The following is a 5,965-nucleotide window of genomic DNA, read 5'->3' as shown; positions in this document are numbered from 1 at the left end:
ATGCATGAATAGGTGAGAAAAATGGCTTTGAAATAACCTATTTTTTGTCCACATGGACAGAGACACGGGCATGTGTCTTAGCCGCGTGTGACACATGGCCATGTGACATGGCTGTGTGTCCCCTGTAGCTTTTGAAGGGTACATGACCTGGAACACGGGTGTGTGGCTTGACCTTCTGACCCAAGTCAGAGAGTTACACGAGCATGGACATGGGCTGGGACACGACCGTGTGTCCCTACTTTGAATGTCCACACGGCTTGAGACACGGAAGTGTCTCCCAGCCGTGTGAGTCACATGACCTGGCCACAGGGCTGTGTGATCCTTGCAGTTTGAAAAATTTCATATTTGTATGAAAAATCTATATGTTTTTGATTTAGTCCTGACTAGTTTCTAATGTGTTTTTAGGGCTCGAGGGCTCGTATAAGGGAAAATATGTATGTCATTGATTGGTTTTGCATTGATTGATTTTCTGAATTAATTGTTCTATAATTTTGGTTAGTTTCAAAGTGTAATATTCGATAATGCTCTATAACCCTATTTCAGCGATAGATATGGGTTAGGGGTGTTACACAATAATTTGAGCTAAAGCCAGTTATGTTCCAGAGGCTTCAGACAGTGGGCCAATTCAGTGGAATGCTTACTGAGGATCCTCACCTTCACCTCAAATTATTTATGGAGTTGAGTGACTCCTTTAAGTAAGTCAGAGTACTCGAAGAAGCACTAAGATTAAAGTTGTTCCCATATTCACTTTGGGATAGAGCTTGAGTCTGGTTGAACTCATTGCTGCTAGATTCCATTACCATATGGAAAGAGTTAGCAGAACTATTCCTTATAAAGTGCTTCCCACCTAGCAAGAATGCTAAATTACGGAATGAGATCACTACCTTCCAACAGATGGATGAAGAGGCCTTATATGAAACATGGAAAAGATTTAAAGAACTATTACGAAGATGCCTTCATCACGGAATCCCGCATTGCATCCAATTAGAGACATTTTAAAAGGGTTTCAATGCTGACACGTAGATGGTAATAGACGCTTCTGCTAATGGTGCTCTCCTTTCTAAGTCTTATAATGAAGCTTATGAAATCATTGAGAGAATTGCTACGAACAATTAGCAATGGCCAACCAATTGAGTAGTGTTAGGAAGAGGAGTCACATGAATACATGAAGTGGATGCTCTCACTTCACTCGCATCTCAAGTATCCTTGATATCCTCAATTCTTAAAAGCTTTACTACTAATGGGTTTAATAATTTTGCAACTCGGCTACCGAATCAATTCAAAAATGTAGCCTATGTTTATTGTGGGGAGGGGTACTTGTTCAAAGATTGCCCATCAAACCCAGAATACATGTATTACATGGGTAACTAGAACCAAAACCGAGGTAGGCAAGGACTGGAATCCAATTTTTATAACCCATCTTGGAGAAAGCACCCGAATTTCTCTTGGAAAAATTGAGGGGCTGGACCTAGTAACACTTACGTGCAACCTAAATAGATCCAACCACTTGGATTTAACCAACAAGTTCAGATATTAACACAATATCAGCCCTCCAATAGTCTAGAGAACCTATTGAAGGCATATATGGCAAAGAATGATGCCACTTTAAGGAATTTTGAGAATCAAGTGGGTCAACTTGCTATTGAACTTAGGAACAAACCACAAGGTACTTTGCCTAGTGATACGGAGAATTCAAGAAATTTGGGGAAGGAACATTGTAAAGCATTGACTTTAAGGAGCGGAAAGACGTTAGAGCCCAACACTATCAAAGTTGAGGAAGAGCCAGTCGATGCTTAAGATAAAGTGAAAGTTCAACCAAGTGTTGAAACTCCAGTTTCACCAGAACCAGAACGTGCAAAATTTGATAAGGTAACTTCTGACCCAATCAATTATGATAAACTAACATCTTTTTTAGATGCAGAAGTGCCACAACAGACAAAGAGACTAGTTCAAGTTAGGAATCTTCCACCACCCTACCCTCAAAGAATTTAGAAGCAGAAACAAGTAGTCTAGTTTAAGAAATTCCTAGATGTACTCAATCAACTTCATATCAATATCCTGTTGGTAGAAGCTCTTGAGAAAATGCCAAACTCCATTAAATTCATGAAGTATATACTCTCTTAGAAACAGAGACTTGGAAAATTTGAGATGGTAGCTTTGAGGAAGGAATGTAGTGCATATCTACAAGATAAACTACCCCAAAAGGTTAAAGACCCTAGATGTTTTACCATACATTGCCACATTGGAAAATCTTATTGTGGTAAGGCACTATGTGATTTTGGTGCTAGCATAAACTTGATTTCCATGTCCATATTCAGAAAATTGGGGATAGGTGAATTTAGACCAACTACGGTTACACTTCAGTTAGTAGATCAATCCTTAACACATCTGGAAGGAAAAATCGAGGATGTATTGGTACGTGTAGATAAATTTATTTTTACTACTGAATTTGTTGTCTTAGACTTTGAAGTAGATAAATAGCTGTCAATCATCCTAGGAAGGCCTTTCCTAGCAACTGGAAGAACCCTTATTGGTTTGCACAAGGGCGAGCTTACCATGCGTAGGACGACCAAGTAACGTTCAATGTTTTTAAGTCTATGCAATTTTTTGATATAGTTGATGGCTGTTTTGTAGTAACTGAGTTAGAGGAATTAGTCGTGGAATGGAAACTCACTTCTGTTGAGGGCCTATTGGAACAAATCTTGACGTCAAACCTTCCAAGTGATGAGGAGGGGGAGGAATATTTAGCTTTGTTAAAAGCTGACCAAAGGGGATTTAATCTGCAATCTTGTTTTGAATCTTTGGAATTATAGAGCATAGATTATGACCACCTAAACGCATCGATCAAAGAGCCACCTAAATTAGAACTTAATGTACTTCCCTCGCACTTAAAATATGCTTATTTAGGTAATGCTTTGATTTATTTGTGATTATTCCAGCGGAGTTAACTAAAGAGCACGAAGAGAAACTTATCTTAATGTTGAAACAATTCAAGAAGGCTATCGGATAGACCATAAGCGATATCCGTGGTATTAGTCCATCTGTGTGCATGCACAAAATAATCTTAGAATATGGTAAGAGAGGGACGGTTGATGGAGAATAGAAACTAAATCACATTACGAAAAACATGGTAAAGAAGGAAATCATTAAGTGGTTAGATGTGGGTATAATTTACCCTATCTCAGACAGTTCATGGGTAAGTTTTGTCCATTGCATGCCCAAAAAAGGAGGCATTACGGTCATGGAGAATGAAAACAACAAGTTAATACCAACTATAACGGTTACGAGATGGAGAATTTGCATAGATTACCAAAATTTGAACAAGACGACTAGGAAAGATCATTTTCCTTTGTCGTTCTAGTATCAAATGATGGATAGACTCGCAAGGCGAGACTGTTTCTATTTTCTAGATGGGTACTCAAAGTACAATCAGATCATAGTAGCATTGGAGGATCAATACAAAAAAAATTCACATGCTAGTACGGTACGTTCGCATTTAGACGCATGCCATTTGTTTTATATAATGCACCTGCTACATTTCAGAGATGTATGATGGTTATTTTTACAAACATGGTAGAAAATTTTTTGGAAGTTTTTATGGATGATTTTTCAATGTTTTGAGACACTTACGATGATTTCTTAGGCAATTTAGCCAAGGTACTAAGACGGTACGAAGAAACAAACCTTGTACTCAACTGAGAAAAATGTCATTTCATAGTATGAGAAGGTATTGTTTTGAGGTAGTAAAGAACAAGACAAGGGATTGAGATAGATAAAGCAAAGGTAGATGTCATTGAGAAACTCTCACCTCCAACATCTGTTAAGGGTGTTAGGAGGCTTTTTGGGACATGTCAGATTCTATTGAAGATTCATCAAAGACTTCTCCAAAATTTCTAAATGTTTATGCAAATTATTGGAGAAGGATACAACATTCATCTTTTATGAAGAATGTTTAAGACATTTTAATGATTTGAAGAATCAGCTAGTTTCGGCACCCATTATCATCACACCAGATTGGGAATTTCCATTTGAATTCATGTGTGGTGCAAGTCACATTGCAGTAGGAGTTGTGATGGGTCAACGGAGGAACACAGTTTTCACCCTATTTACTATGCAAGTCAAACTCTGGCCGGAGCTCAACTGAATTATACGGTAACAGAAAAAAAGTTACACGTTATTGTATTTGCTTTTGAAAAGTTTCGGTCTTATCTTGTAGGTACAAAAGTGACTCTCTATATGGATCATTAGACAATTAAAAATTTACTTACTAAGAAAGATGCCAAGCCGAGATTGATCTGATGGGTAGTTTTACTTCAAGAGTTTGATCTAGAAATTCAAGATCGAAAAAGGGTAGAAAACCAAGTAGCAGATCACTTATTCAGATTGGAGTCACAAGAAGGAACTCCTTCTCTTGTACCTATCCAAGAGACATTTCCTGACAATAAAAGGTATACTCGAGAAGGTAATTTGTACAAACCGACGATGTTGGTCTAAAAGACTAGATGGTGCTTTATGGGCCTATAGGTCAACATACAAAACACCTTTAGGGATGTTTCCCTACTGGGTTCTCCATTAGCTCAACTTGGATCTTAAACTTGCAAAAGAAAAATGAATGCTTCAAATTAATAAGTTAGAAGAACTCTGAATGTTCTAATATGAAAATGAAAATTATTCAAGGAGAGATTGAAAAGATGACATGACAAGAACATTCGAGTTCGAGAATTTGAAGTAGGTCTGCAAGTTTTGTTGTTCAATTCCAGATTAAAGTTCTTTCCAGGTAAGTTAAATTCACATTGCTCTGGTTCATTCACTATTCATCAAGTTTTCCCATACGGGGTTGTTGAACTTCACAACAAGAGAGGTAATTTTAGAGTTAACGTTCAATTGCTTGAAACATTACTGGGGGATAAATTGAGTAGGATACAACCTCACTCATTTTATTGGATTTCTAATTTTTATTCATTTTTATTTTTAAATAAATGACTTAGGTTATATTTTATGGATTTGTATATTAAAATAAATTCTGTCTAGGAGATTGGTACTTAAACAGGACTGCTTGTGACCCCTCAAATCTTTCCTTGGAATTGATTTTAACATAGTCTTCCGAGAGAATATTTCCTAAGTGACAATATAAAATTTTAATTTATTGAATAAAAGGGTCGATTTTGATCCAAGTTTTAGTTTTCTACTCAATTTTCAAATTAACTTTAATTCCATGTACTTAATTGAATTATTGAAATTAGCTGTTCTTTTCTATAAATATTTTAGAACAACTAAAATAAAGGTTTTAAATTTTATTTCTAATAAATAGGATAATAATAACTAATATATAATTATATTTTATATAATATATATTAATTATTTTAATCTTGTATAGGGTTAGAATTGTTCGTTATTTTATCTAAGAGTTTTTATTATTAAATGAATAAGATAACAACAAATAATATATTAATATATTTTTTATTGTATATTAATTGTTATTGTCTTTATATAGCATTAGGAGTAGTATATTTTCTTATTATTTTTTTAGAATTTGAGTTAAACTCTTTCTTTCTTCCACTTTAAATACCACTACCTTTCTTCCCTATTCACATCACTATTTAGCTCCACCTTTCTTCTCTTTTTCCACTGCCATACACCATACCTCCCAACCCCCTAAAATTGTTGGCCACCCTTGCAACCAGCAGCAGCCGTGCGCCCCAGCATCCACTAGCAGTTGTGCACCCCAAGTGCCCGCACAAACAGCTGTAAATGCCTTGCGTAGCACTAGCCTCCACGCCCTCCTTCGTCAATTGTTATAGCTTGCTCCCTAGCCCTCGCACGCCCCTGCTCATACATACCAGCCCGCATGCACCTGTTCCCTTTGCAGCACACCACGGCCACAACCTTCAAGCACCCAATCAAACACATTCCACCAACACCTAAGGTAGCATCAAAATTCCCTCCAACCAACCCTAAACTGACA

At 36.8% G+C, this 5,965-nt stretch overlaps 1 non-coding gene across 1 annotated transcript; it reads right to left on the bottom strand.

Moving 5' to 3' along the window:
* Positions 1-862: 862 nt before the first annotated feature.
* On the bottom strand, positions 863-968 carry LOC128032626 (small nucleolar RNA R71). Its single transcript, XR_008188870.1, has one exon. It is a non-coding gene; the product is annotated as a small nucleolar RNA R71 (small nucleolar RNA).
* Between the last annotated feature and the right edge of the window lie 4,997 nt (positions 969-5,965).

Source organism: Gossypium raimondii, chromosome 1 (genome assembly GCF_025698545.1).
Source record: "Gossypium raimondii isolate GPD5lz chromosome 1, ASM2569854v1, whole genome shotgun sequence".
NCBI lineage: Eukaryota > Viridiplantae > Streptophyta > Magnoliopsida > Malvales > Malvaceae > Gossypium > Gossypium raimondii.
The sequence above is the reverse complement of the archived record's forward strand: the minus strand, read 5'-3'. Positions and strand labels throughout refer to the sequence as shown.